Source organism: Staurois parvus, unplaced genomic scaffold, assembly GCF_062004578.1.
Source record: "Staurois parvus isolate SC_StPar_1 unplaced genomic scaffold, SC_StPar_1.0 ptg000006l, whole genome shotgun sequence".
NCBI classification, from domain to species: domain Eukaryota; kingdom Metazoa; phylum Chordata; class Amphibia; order Anura; family Ranidae; genus Staurois; species Staurois parvus.
The window spans coordinates 16,012,260-16,027,512 of NW_028317802.1; positions in this window are offsets into that span (position 1 = coordinate 16,012,260).

Here is a 15,253-nt window from a genome sequence, read left to right on the forward strand (position 1 = left end):
GCCCCTTACTAGATCTGACCTCCTGTTGCTGACCTGGCGTGTGACCCGACTATTCTCTGCCCGCTGCTTTGTACCGCACCGACCCCACTGATACCGACCGGCTTGTCTGACCTTGCACCTGCTCATCCATCCATCCATCCATCCCACCGGGGTCTCCCGACCTCCTCACATCAGGCTCTTCCCCGTGGGAGCCCCTGGTGAATACCCCTACCACTGACAGGCGTACTCAGGAGCCAAGACCTGGTCTCCGGGTACTCCAAGTCCATCCCCACCATCAGGAGCTCTGGTGAACAAGTACCCTGGGGCTTAGACTCCGTGCCCTGGGAGTGCCTAATCAGTGGAGCGCTAGTGGTACCGCCAGGCGGTCCCTTACACAAGGGGTCACTTAAGAATTGATCTGGCTCAAGGAGGAATCTCAGTACTGTCTGAACCCTGGAGTAGACCATCAGCCAATAAGCTGGTGTATTTGGCTGAAGACTGGTATTGAAGCTATCAAGACCATTTCTTCCATATGGACCATTTCTTCCATTTTCATTACACTGTTCAATCTCTGGAACCAGTCTTTCAGTATCAGGACCCGCTTTTGTTTCCAGCACACTGGCATACACATATGTGCTGCATTCACTATATGCATAGCCAAAGGTTTGCGATATGCAGGGCCTATTATGGAAGAATGGGGTATCAGATATTGTGCCAGAAAAAATCCAGTGAGTAGCTCATGACAATATCATGAACCGCCAGCCAGCATTCCTGCATAGCCTGAATATGGCTAAGGGGCCCCTGCTCAGGCTGCTGGAGTCCTGTGAAGGGGATACTGCTGTTGTAGAAGAGGGTGCAGAGCACACAGCGAAGTTGAAAATATTCTGCCAGCCGCACACCTCAACTGACCATGTAATTAGCTGGTAAAAGCAGCAACAGCTTGCTCCATCGAGCCCACGCCCCCAGTACATTTTCTTCCAATCTCCAGGGCTTAATCACCTCTATGATTATGCTTTAGGGGCTTGGAGAAATGTGTTTGGTGTGCCCTTGATAAAGCAAGGTGAAGCTGCTTTTACCAGCTTGTACCCACATTTAAAGAGCCTTTATGTATCATATGATAGACCCTTTCTCACTTTGTGCCATTAAGTTTACACAGATTTCTCTCTCCAATTTTTCTGCAGCTACCATTCTATTGGGAGATGAGGCATTGGGTTTTGGACACGTATAGTTTTTTGAAAGGAAGTGTACGATCTAATGAAGAGAGCTCTAGCATTAGAGGGATTTAAAAAGTGTCTAATTTGAAGATAGAAACAAGATATACCTATGCTCAAATCCTGATAGATAAATGCATGTACAAGATATTGGGATTTGAGCATACACTATATTGCTAAAAGTATTGGGACATCCCTCCAAATCACTGGATTCAGGTGTCCCAATCACCTCCATGGCCAGAGGTGAATAAAATCAAACACCTATGCATGTGGACTGATTCTTCAAACATTTGTAAAAGAATGGGTCACTTTCAGGAGCTTAATGAATTCAAGGGTGGTACCGTGATAGGTTGCCATCTGTGCAATAAGTCCATACATGAAATTTCCTTCCTACTAAATATTCCATGGCCAACTGTTAATAGTATTATAACAAGGTGGAAGCAACTGGGAACAACAGCATCTGAGCCATGAAGTGGTAGGCCATGCAAAATGACAGAGCAGGGTCAGCGCATGCTAAGACGCACAGTGTGCAGAAGTCACCAACTGTCTGCAGAGTCAAGAGCTAAAGACCTTCAAACTAGCATAACAACAGTGCGTAGAGAGTTTCATGGAATGGGTTTCCACGGCTAAGCAGCTGCATCCAAGCCTTATATCACCAAGTGCAATGCAAAGCATCGGATGCAGTGGTGTAAAGCAAGCTGCCACTGGACTCTAGAGCAGTCGAGACATTCTCTGGAGTGACGAATCATGCTTCTCTGTCAGTCACTTCACTGTGCCAAGTGTATAGCATACCAAGACATTTTGGACAATTTCATGCTCCCAACTTTGTTTGAACAGTTTGGGGATGGCTCCTTCCTGTTCCAACATGACTGCACATCAGTGCACAAAGCAAGGTCCATAAAGATGTGGATGAGCGAGTTTGGGGTGGAGGAATTGAAAAATAACAAAATAGCTTTCTTGTGCTACATCCTAATAATAAGATAAAAGGCCGGACGATAAAAGTACAGCAAAACTAGCGGATTTTTTAGGCACAGTAGAAGACCACACAATAATATACATACAACTATTCATTAGCATAAAAGAGTCATATTCCATGTATGAAACTCACAATACATACATAACCCCCAAAAAGGGGAAAGGGACACGGGCAAATACAAAATAACTCCCTTGCATATATCATAGTCACTTAAAACATAAGTATCTATATCCTCTGCAGACTATCCCTCTCTTGCTCAAACATACAGATATGGTTAAACTAAATAAAGCGATTTCTAACTTCTTGTGGAAGGGGCATCGTTTGCGTATAATTCTCCATAAATTGTTTCTCCCTAGGTGTGAGGGTGGGATGGGCATTAGAATTTATAATTTATCGTGCATCCTACATGTTTGTGTAGATTGGCTTTCCCACTCGTCTGTGTTTCCCAATTACCAGCTCGAATCTGCCATGGTGGGTCCGTATGATCTTTCGGCCCTTTTACATTCCAATCCAAACTCGCTTCCTTCCCATCTTAAACACAACCCACTCATACGAGACACACTTCTGGAGGGAGGTCAGATGTAGATTAGGAGTTCCTCCCTGGCTATCTCGATTCCTTCCTATCCACCAAAATCCTTCCTTTTCTGTTTCTCAGCACCACCCAGCTTATGAAATGTGGTATACCCAGGGTCTTAGACTGGTTAGCCAACTGTATGACCCAACATCAGGTTCTCCCCTACCGCTTCAACAAATTCTGAGCTTATACAATTTGCCCTCCCATCACTTCTTATAGATTTTACAAGTCAGGAATTTTGTGAACTCTATAGCTCCAATCAGATCTACTCGCTTTTCCACTACTATGATTGAAGTCCTTGTAAGGAATCAAAAATACAAAATATCTAATATCTATAGCCAATTAAATATGTACTATGCAAAACCATTAGAATCCTTTACCTCTATCAAGTAGTGGATATGGGACTTTGACAATACTATCACTGCAGAGCAAATTCTCACGGGCTTTAATACTACGTGTGCATTCAATACAAATGAATTTTGGCAGGATCAGCAATTCAAAATTATGCATCACGCTTATATGCCATGTTTGTTTTCACAATCAGACCCCTCGGTCTCTACCTGCCTGTTATGCAGATCCCACAGGCCCTCACTACATCACAGATTCTGCCTCTGCCCACCGATCTCCACTTTTTGGGACCAACTGTTAAACTTCATATTCTTCAACACCACTCTTCAACTACCCAAGGACTCACTGCTCCTTCTCTTTGGGAACTTAGAAGCTTCTATGTCGTCTACTCCATACACTCAGCTTCCTCTGTCTAGAGCCGTCAGACCCTGGCTCTCCACCTGCCTGATGGTGGCGAGGAGGTCTATTTTGAAAAAATGGGTCTCCAAGTACACCCCCAGCATCACCGATGTCAAGCAGGACCTGAACTTCCTACTTCGATTGGATCGGCTCCACACCTATACCTCTCCTTCCTCGCTTGGAGTGGAAAAATACACTCAAAAATACGGTCAATATATTTTGAAAGTATCCACCACTTTCGAGCCTTAATCCCCCCATCGGGGGCCTGTAACCCAACCTTAAGTTGTTTTTTTCCTTTTTGTTTATTAGTGGCTTTTCTCGGGTATTTGATGACACATTGTGATCTGTTTGCGTATGGGGGCATACATATCATAATACTCTTTGTGGGGTTCCTCTGCAGTTACTCATATACTATTGTTACGCTAAATCTTTCTTTCTTACTCTTGGGCTGTACCCTCATATTCTCCCTCTCTCCCTCCCTTCTTCTTCTGCTAGCGGGTGAAGAGCTCCTCTTTCTTTGTACTTTTTCAACACATATAGTAGTGCTGTATCATTTTGTTCTATCCGCTATGCTGTGTAGTCAACCAGTGGTCTCATAGCCTCTGATCTTTCTTCTTCTTTGACTTTGCAACCTTATGTTCTCCGTTTTTCTATTTGTTGTTCTCTCTCTCTATGCTGGATCTCCCCCGTTCCCAGATCTTGCTGTCCTCTTGTTCTTTTTCTTTCTCATCCTTTTTCTTTTCTTACAATCGTCTGCACTCACACAAGATTTCAACCTCTTTAGTCCTCTCGACAAACTGTCAACATTGGCTCACACCTGCATATTTGCTTCCTTCCCTAGTCTTACAATCTCCTCTCTGCATACACTCCACATCTTGACTACTTTTCCCTGAGCCCCCACATTATGGTACGTTGTATACTATCTTTTTTTTTTATGAAAGGTTATTCTTTTCTATATATCTCCCTCTTATTCCTTCTAGCTTCATCGGGGGTTGAGAAACACATTTATATTTATATATCTATGATTGAACTTGGTTCTCTCCTGCTTTGGCATGTTGCCATGCTATTTTGTACTGACTCACGTCATTGTTGGTTGTTGTTATGTGTGTATTAAAAACCAATAAAGATTTCTTTAAAAAAAAACAAAAAAAACCCATAAGTATCAGATACAGAGTAAGAGATAAACAGTTAACGCGTTTCGCCTGTACATTGGGCTTCTTTAGGATCGTAGCTTGAATGTAAGGGAGAATAATGCTACTGCATATAAAAACATGAAAATTAGGTCTACAGACAAGTACATTGAAATACATACAATGAACAAAAAAATCCTTATTGGGCTTACATGAAAGCACAGTGGACCTGCGGCAAAGTAGTCTGTGGAGCGGGCATAGGAGACCAGGATACGGGCAAGCCAAAAAAGACTCAAGATATGTTTTACTTACTTTTTTTACAAAAACATTTTGTGTTTAGATTTGTTGAGTATTTTGGCGTGAGAACACATTGCAAAGTCAGGCTGGGCAAGGGGTGGGTTGGCAGATCTCTAAGATACTACTTTTAGTCCAAGGAAGCACCTCCAGTAACAATCATGTGAAAGGTTTCCAGACTTGTCCAACAATCCTATACTTCTCTCAAGGGAACAATTCCTACCTGATATTGATGTATAAATTCCAGGATATGTCACCAGTCTCATCACTAGAAATACAGTGAATAGTCTAAGATCTGTATTTAATAACACATTTGGTCTGTTATTGAGGCTTCGAAAGGGGTCTTTGGCTCTAAGGGTAACATGAGCTCTTAAAAATCTTTGAGGATTGTGGTTCCTTAGCCCACAGCATTGATAAAATGAGGAATGAGTTGATTAACCAACATTTTCTAATATTCTAATGTGGTACTCAGTGTAATCAGTAGGCATATGTAGGTGCTTAAACATTGCCTGCTTCCCTGTAGAGAACTTCCCAAACCAATCTTCCTCATCACTGATGCCTTCTCACTGCTCTCCATATCATTATTATATATTATTATTATATACCTTATCACTGTGATGGAAGTTACTATGGAAGGTAAGAAGGGTCGGGCCCAACACCATCAACAGGGATGGTTATAATACTACTTGTCGCCCTGGGTTTTGTGGGTCTGGGGACATTCTACAGGGCAGCAAAGGTAACATACAGGCACCTAGAAATACCACTTTATAGATGTTCACCCCATCCACCACTACTGCCTTTTATTCTGTAACCTTTGAGTTACAGTGTGCATTCCCTGATACATGTTATTTTTAGGCAATGTCTGTAGTTTTCACAAAATAATATATATAATTACATTTATTCTTAACGTTTTGACAATAGTGCTGCCAAACAAAATATGTTGTGTAGTTATTTTTACATAATCTATGATGATTGATTAAATCAGACATTTCTGTCCTACAACAAGGAAATAAATTATGTGATGGGGCAATTAATCAATCTTTGATACATTTTAATATACCCACACTAGCAATTCTCTTTGGAATTAAATTATTTTAAGCTAGAACAGATGCATTAAGACAGTACTAGGCTAGGTAAATACCCCAAGTACTTGCTTTTATTGTAAGAGAAGTAAAGGCTAAAAAAGGAAGCTAGGAAAAATTAGAAGGCGTAAGAAGAAGGAAAGAATGGGCTGTCTTATTGTTCTGTTCCCGAAAATAGCACAAACTGTACAAAATATGTGCCTGAATTCCAATCATACCTTTTAATCTCTTACAAATATGTGTTCTGTAAAAAGGGCAGACTACCTGATCCAATATCTGTTTTAAATAAAGTGAATAAGCAACTAATTTTAGAGAAAGGGTACTGACTTGAATATCCACAATGTAATAATGTTTTTAGGGGGCATAAGATCTACAATCCTCAGAGACAGGTATCTAACATTTAAGACAATTTTTTTACATGTAAGTTCGACTATGTGTTCTATTGTATTCATTGTGCATGTCTTTTACTGTACATATATAGATAGACAATCCAGAGGGTAAAGAATAGGATTCCTGTGCAAAAATCTGCCATTCATGATAGGTTAGTAGCAGGCAGTTGAACCTCATTTTGTCCAGGAACTGCACAGGATTTCTCAGTTGCAGTGTTAAGTGAATGATTTGACTCTGTGGTTGAGACATGGGGGCAATAGACAAAACATATCAATAAAAAGTGAAGCTTTTTGGATTATAAATCAGAAATTCTTCACTCGCATGGGCTCAATCAGAAGTATAAATAATTGTGTATACTGTAACTTTTCATCTGAGTTGATTTGGTTTTAAATGTATTGGGGGGGGAGGTGTTTGCAGTCACAGTGGAAGGGTTTTTTTTTACTTTTCAATTGTTTTAATTTTTGTAATACTTTTTTGTTATAAATGTAGTTTTAAATCTCTGGGTGCAGTATGGCTCTTTAGGAAGGAGAACTGTTAATACTGGTTTTATCCATAAAAAGTTTCTATAAAATATGTCATTTTTTTCCCTGGGTTTATTTTTTTTCAGTTAACATGTACTGCATACTAGGATTAAAATGTATAATGATGGGTGAATCTTCCCAGGTTTGACTTGTCAAGAGTTCGTCAAAACTTATTTAAAATTTGGAGAATCTAAACTTAGTGGTAATTCTGGCCATTTTAAGGGCTAATGAGAAAACTTCTGTCTAAAATGGTGCAGGAAGCTAAGCAGTTCCATAGGAGACATGCATCAATGCAAAAAAAAAAACAACAGCGCACATTGAAAAAAAAAACATGCTTAGGGTAGGGACCTATCATGTTCGCAAAGGTTATACTTGGAGGGCGAGCCCTGGAGCTCCACCACTGTGGGGGAGCCCACGACTGCAGGAGCGTTTGTATGAGTCTCGTATCTGGGAATTGCTGCTTGTGTGCACCCCACCAACACTCTAATCTCCTTGCTGGGCTCTCCCTCCCCAAATCTGATAAATACAAAGGCCATTTTCCAAGATCAACACATGTAACCAAGAGCAGCTTTACCGCCGCTCTGCTATCACCCCTGTCAGCATGCAGAAAGTGCAGGCAATAGCGAGGCACTTATCTGTGGCTCAGCTGTAGGATCGTAGTCCGAGTCTGTGTGTGTGGAGGGATCTAGGTCACACACCTTTCCACCTGAGCCCCTTTATCTCAGTCCGCTCACCATTGTAGACATCCCTACTGCTTTTGTACCAGTCATCCCATGCTTCTAAAGAACAACTACAGACAGGGCTAAAACTCTAATATATATATATATATATATATATATATGGTAAAAAGAGTGGAACATTTGAGTGGAGTGTGAAAAACAGTTTTGCTTTTGACTGCTGGTGATTGCTGGTGCTTGTAGTTTTATTTTCTTCTTTGGGGTATTGTTTGCAGCTTTTAGTTTTTTTTCAAATCACCTTCTCTGTCACTTTTTAAATAGCATTTTTTTTCCTTTCATTCCTTCAGTCTGCTAATTAAGAGGAGGGGTTAATTGGTCACAAGTGCTACAGGTACAATATAACTTTGTGTAGAGCTCACTCTGAGCCTGCTCATTCTTGAGCTTGCCTGTTTTTTTTGCTTGCTGGACCTTTGATAAAGTGGACATTTGAATAAGTGGAGTTAAAAAACCAGAGTGGAAAACAGGAGTCCCATAACGTGTAAGTGACATCTGATATTTTCTGTTAGTAATAATAATATTGTAACTGGGATAATGAGTGTTAGCAGGGTTGAAGGTTTTGTGAAGTGCACAGTGTGCTGCATGTATGAAACAATGGAGCAACAGCTCCAGGATGGATACCTCTGCAACCAATGTGAGCGGGTTGCCCTTCTGGAAGCTCACAGTAGAGATCTGGAGGAGCTAGTTACAACACAAGACAGAACAGTCAACCTTAAAAGGGGTCTTTGCTGTCTGAGCAGGTAGCTAATGGGATGTGGAGGGGCTAGTCAGGATTATCAGGTAGGAAGATTGGTTACCGTAGTGAGAGGGAGTGAAGGGACTCACAGAAAAGTAAGAGCACCCAAACGGATTTGCCAAGTTGGATGAAGATGTGGGGCTGGCAGCACTGGATGTCACTGCTATCCCTAACAGCCAGGAAGGCAGACCATCTGGGAAGGGTGGTGTGGGTACTGCAGGAAGGCTTAGACAGTTGGTGGTAATAGGGAATTCTATAATCAAAAGAATTGATAGAATAATTTGTCACCAAGATCTCCACAACCAAATGGTTTGCTGTCTCTCAGGTGCCAGGATTCGGCAAGTGGTGGACCAGATTGATAAATTACTGGGAGGGGCTGAGCATGACCTAGCTGTCTTGGTCCACGTGAAACCAATGACAGAATACATGGAAGGTGGAGGCTCCTTAAGAATCAATTTAAAGAATTGGGCTGCAAGTTGAAGTGAAGGATCTCCCCAAGGTGATATTCTCTGAATTATTACCTGTGACATGTGCAACACAGGAAAGACGGGGACATTAGAGAGCTGAATGCATGGCTAAAGACCTGGTGTAAGAGGGAAGGATTTGGGTTTCTAGAGCACTGGACTGACGTTTCATTGGGGTGCAACCTATATTATATTATAATGTGAAGACAGATCAGACAGGGCTAAGTCCTTATTGGTGAGTGGAATGGGGAAAGACGGAGGGAGGGCTATGGAAGGTGATAAGTAGGTTTCCATGTTACAAACAACCATTGGAATTGGTACCATTTGTACAAAAATAAAATACAGTATGCAAAATATATGTGCAAAAGGTGTTGATGAATTAAAGTGTTTGTTCACCAATGCCAGAAGTCAGCCAAGCAAAATAGGTGAGTTGTAAGCTTTGATGCATGAAGAGAACTATGATTTAATTGGTATTGCTGAATCTTGGCTTCATTCTTTCCATGACTGGGCCATTAATATTCCTGGCTATATTCTCTAGAGATGAGCGAATCGAACCAGGCGAAGTGGAATTTGTTTCGAATTTCAGGAAAAATTTGATTCGCGGCGAATCCGAATATTAGCATACTTCGGGTGCGCGAATCGGATTTTTCCCGATCAGCCGGCAAAAGTGTCCCTGCAGAGAGCTCCGCTATTTCTGACAGTTCTCTGACAGTTCCTTCACATGTACAGCGGTTGAAACATTGTATCTATTTGTTTCCATTTAGGATACAGATGTTTTTATTCGGAAACAGATACAATGTTTCAACCGCTGTAAATGTGAAGGAACTGTCAGAGAACTGTCAGAAATAGCGGAGCTCTCTGCAGATACACTTTTTGCTGTACTGGAATACTTCTTCTTCTCATTCTTCTTTTCATTCTTCTCATTCTTCTTTTCATTCTTCTTTTCATTCTTCTTTTCATTCTTCTTTTCATTCTTCTTCTTCTTTTCATTCTTCTCATTCTTCTTTTCTTCTTCATGAAAAGAAGAATGAAAAGAAGAATGAGAAGAATGAAAAGAAGAATGAAAAGAAGGAGAAGAATGAGAAGAATGAAAAGAAGAATGAGAAGAAGAATGAAAAGAAGAATGAGAAGAAGAATGAGAAGAATGAAAAGAAGAATGAAAAGAAGAATGAAAAGAAGAAGAAGAAGAATGAAAAGAAGAAGAATGAAAAGAAGAATGAAAAGAAGAATGAAAAGAAGAATGAGAAGAATGAAAAGAAGAATGAAAAGAAGAATGAGAAGAAGAATGAAAAGATTAATGAGAAGAAGAATGAGAAGAATGAAAAGAAGAAGAAGAAGAATGAAAAGAAGAATGAAAAGAAGAAGAGGAAGAATCTTTTCATTCTTCTCATTCTTCTTTTCATTCTTCTTTTCATTCTTCTTCTTCTTTTCATTCTTCTTTTCATTCTTCTTCTTCTTCTTTTCATTCTTCTTCTTCTTTTCATTCTTCTTTTCATTCTTCTTCTTCTTTTCATTCTTCTTCTTTTCATTCTTCTTCTTTTCATTCTTCTTTTCATTCTTCTTCTCATTCTTCTTTTCATTCTTCTTTTCATTCTTCTTCTCATTCTTCTTCTCATTCTTCTTCTTTTCATTCTTCTTTTCATTCTTCTTCTTTTAATTCTTCTCATTCTTCTTTTCATTCTTCTTTTCTTCTTCATGTAAAGAAGAATGAGAAGAAGAATGAAAAGAAGAATGAAAAGAAGAAGAAGAATGAAAGGAAGAATGAAAGGAAGAATGAGAAGAATGAAAAGAAGACTGAAAAGAAGAATGAGAAGAATGAAAAGAAGAATGAAAAGAAGAAGAATGAAAATAAGAATGAGAAGAAGAATGAGAAGAATGAAAAGAAGAAGAATGAAAAGAAGAATGAGAAGAAGAATGAAAAGAAGAATGAGAAGAATGAAAAGAAGAATGAAAAGAAGAAGAAGAATGAGAAGAAGAATGAAAAGAAGAATGAGAAGAATGAAAAGAAGAATAAGAAGAATGAAAAGAAGAATGAAAAGAAGAAGAAGAAGAATGAAAAGAAGAAGAATGAAAAGAATAATGAAAAGAAGAAGAAGAATCTTTTCATTCTTCTCATTCTTCTTTTCATTCTTCTTTTCATTCTTCTTCTTCTTTTCATTCTTCTTTTCATTCTTCTTCTTCTTCTTTTCATTCTTCTTCTTTTCATTCTTCTTTTCATTCTTCTTCTTCTTTTCATTCTTCTTCTTCTTCTTTTCATTCTTCTTCTTCTTCTTTTCATGCTTCTTTTCATTCTTCTTTTCATTCTTCTTTTCATTCTTCTTCTCATTCTTCTTTTCATTCTTCTTCTCATTCTTCTTTTCATTCTTCTTCTTCTTTTCATCTTTTCATTCTTCTCATTCTTCTTTTCTTCTTCATGAAAAGAAGAATGAGAAGAAGAATGAGAAGAAGAATGAAAAGAAGAATGAAAAGAAGAAGAAGAATGAGAAGAAGAATGAAAAGAAGAATGAGAAGAAGAATGAAAAGAAGAATGAAAAGAAGAAGAATGAAAAGAAGAAGAAGAAGAATGAAAAGAAGAATGAAAAGAAGAATGAGAAGAAGAATGAAAAGAAGAATGAAAAGAAGAATGAGAAGAATGAAAAGAAGAATGAAAAGAAGAAGAAGAATGAGAAGAAGAATGAAAAGAAGAATGAGAAGAAGAATGAGAAGAATGAAAAGAAGAATGAAAAGAAGAAGAAGAAAAAGAATGAAAAGAAGAAGAATGAAAAGAAGAAGAATGAAAAGAAGAATGAAAAGAAGAATGAAAAGAAGAAGAAGAAGAATCTTTTCATTCTTCTCATTCTTCTTTTCATTCTTCTTTTCATTCTTCTTCTTCTTTTCATTCTTCTTTTCATTCTTCTTCTTCTTCTTTTCATTCTTCTTCTTTTCATTCTTCTTTTCATTCTTCTTCTTCTTTTCATTCTTCTTCTCCTTCTTTTCATTCTTCTTCTTCTTCTTTTCATTCTTCTTTTCATTCTTCTTTTCATTCTTCTTTTCATTCTTCTTCTCATTCTTCTTTTCATTCTTCTTTTCATTCTTCTTTTCATTCTTCTTCTTCTTTTCATCTTTTCATTCTTCTCATTCTTCTTTTCTTCTTCATGAAAAGAAGAATGAGAAGAAGAATGAGAAGAAGAATGAGAAGAAGAATGAAAAGAAGAATGAGAAGAATGAAAAGAAGAATGAAAAGAAGAAGAAGAATGAGAAGAAGAATGAAAAGAAGAATGAAAAGAAGAAGAATGAAAAGAAGAAGAAGAAGAATGAAAAGAAGAATGAAAAGAAGAATGAGAAGAAGAATGAAAAGAAGAATGAAAAGAAGAATGAGAAGAATGAAAAGAAGAATGAAAAGAAGAAGAAGAATGAGAAGAAGAATGAAAAGAAGAATGAGAAGAAGAATGAGAAGAATGAAAAGAAGAATGAAAAGAAGAAGAAGAAAAAGAATGAAAAGAAGAAGAATGAAAAGAAGAAGAATGAAAAGAAGAATGAAAAGAAGAATGAAAAGAAGAAGAAGAAGAATCTTTTCATTCTTCTCATTCTTCTTTTCATTCTTCTTCTTTTCATTCTTCTTTTCATTCTTCTTCTTCTTCTTTTCATTCTTCTTCTTCTTCTGAGGATGAGGATGAAGAAGAAGAAGAAGAAGTAGGATGAAAATAAGAAGAATTCCAAGCCGGCAAAAAGTGTATCTGCAGAGCTCTGCTAAGTGTATCTGCAGAGCTCCGCTATTTCTGACAGTTCTCTGACATTCACATTTTACAGTGGTTGAAACATTGTATCTATTTGTTTCCATTTATGGAAACAAATAGATACAATGTTTCAACCGCTGTAAATGTGAATGTCAGAGAACTGTCAGAAATAGCGGAGCTCTGCAGATACACTTAGCAGAGCTCTGCAGATACACTTTTTGCCGGCTTGGAATTCTTCTTATTTTCATCCTACTTCTTCTTCTTCTTCTTCTTCTTCTTCATCCTCATCCTCATCCTCAGAAGAAGAAGAGGATGAGGATGAGGATGAAGAAGAAGAAGAAGAAGTAGGATGAAAATAAGAAGAATTCCAAGCCGGGAAAAAGTGTATCTGTCAGAAATAGAGGAGCTCTGCAGATACACTTTTTGCCGGCTTGGAATTCTTCTTATTTTCATCCTTCTTCTTCTTCTTCTTCTTCATCCTCATCCTCATCCTCTTCTTCTTCTTCTGAGGATGAGGATGAAGAAGAAGAAGAAGAAGTAGGATGAAAATAAGAAGAATTCCAAGCCGGCAAAAAGTGTATCTGCAGAGCTCCGCTAAGTGTATCTGCAGAGCTCCGCTATTTCTGACAGTTCTCTGACATTCACATTTACAGCGGTTGAAACATTGTATCTATTTGTTTCCATTTATGGAAACAAATAGATACAATGTTTCAACCGCTGTAAATGTGAATGTCAGAGAACTGTCAGAAATAGAGGAGCTCTGCAGATACATTTTTTGCCGGCTTGGAATTCTTCTTATTTTCATCCTACTTCTTCTTCTTCTTCTTCTTCATCCTCATCCTCTTCTTCTTCTTCTGAGGATGAGGATGAAGAAGCAGAAGAAGAAGTAGGATGAAAATAAGAAGAATTCCAAGCCAGCAAAAAGTGTATCTGCAGAGCTCCGCTAAGTGTATCTGCAGAGCTCCGCTAAGAAATAGCGGAGCTCTGCAGATACACTTTTTGCCGGCTTGGAATTCTCCTTCTTCTCATCCTTCTTCTTCTTCTCATCCTTCTCCTTCTTCTCATCCTTCTCCTTCTTCTCATCCTTCTCCTTCTTCTCATCCTTCTTCTTCTTCTCATCCTTCTGCTTCTTCTTCTCATCCTTCTCCTTCTTCTCATCCTTCTCCTTCTTCTCATCCTTCTTCTTCTTCTCATCCTCTTCTTCTTCTCATCCTTCTTCTTCTTCTCATCCTTCTTCTTCTTCTCATCCTTCTTCTTCTTCTCATCCTTCTTCTTCTTCTCATCCTTCTCCTTCTTCTCATCCTTCTTCTCATCCTTCTCCTTCTTCTCATCCTTCTTCTCATCCTTCTCCTTCTTCTCATCCTTCTCCTTCTCCTTCTTCTCATCCTTCTCCTTCTCCTTCTTCTCATCCTTCTCCTTCTCCTTCTTCTCATCCTTCTCCTTCTCCTTCTTCTCATCCTTCTCCTTCTTCTCATCCTTCTCCTTCTCCTTCTTCTCATCCTTCTCCTTCTTCTCATCCTTCTCCTTCTTCTCATCCTTCTCCTTCTCCTCCTTCTCATCCTTCTCCTTCTCCTTCCTCATCTCCAAGGGCATTTAAATTAAAGGTACAGTGTTCTGCACTAATATAAAGGCTCTCTGAAGCCTAGAAACCCTTTTTATAAGTTAAATTCGCAGCGAATAAATTCGCATCGAATCGAATTTCTTCCTCAAATTCGGCGAATTAGCCGAATCGAATTTTTGAATATTTCGCTCATCTCTAATATTCTCTTTCAGAGAGACATGGTAAAAAAGGAAAGGTAGTGGTGTCTGTCTCTATGTGGGAAGTGATCTCAGAGCGAGTGTGAAATATATTTGTTACGTGACTGCACAATTGTCATTCAAAGTGCGCAGCGCTAAAGCTGTAAATTGGCCTGGGCAGGAAGGGGGTAAAAGTGCCCAGTAGGCAAGTGGTTAATAAAGTACTTGACAAGAAAAAAAAGCTCCACTTCCTATTGAGAAACCCTCGCCTAATGTAACCAGGGGTGAAGGCTAGGACACTAGTCTGGTGGGATGTTGAGCTTTATTGGGCAGTCACTGACTCTATGCATGATTGTGAGTGCAGCCTGAGTAAAAATAATAATGGTTCTTCACCCTGGTTACATTAACCACTTGCCTACCCTTATACCCCCTTCTTTACCAGGCCAATTTTCAGCTTTCTGCGCTGTCGCACTTTGACAATTGCGCGGTCATGCAAGATTGTACCCAAATGAAATTTTTATCATTTTTTTCTCACAAATAGAGCTTTCTTTTGGTGGTATTTAATCATCACCGGGCACTTTACTTTTTGCGCTATAAACAAAAAAATTGCAAAAAAGTTGAAAAAAAAGTTTCTTTGTTTCTATTATAAAATTTTGCAACCAGATAATTTTTCTCCTTCACTGATGTGTGTTGATGAGGCAGCAATGATAGGCAGCACTAATGAGGTGTCACGGATAGACAGCACTGATAGGTGGCACTGACTGGCGCAACCGCTGGGCACTGACTGGCGCAACCGCTGGGCACTGACTGGCAGCACTGGGCACTGGTGGGCGGCACTGCTGGGCACAGGTGGGCGGAACTGGTGGGTGGCACTGCTGGGCACCGATCATCAGAGCACTGATCATCAGTGCCCTGATGATCAGTGCCGATCCCTGCTATGACAAATGCCGGTTCTCGGCAGT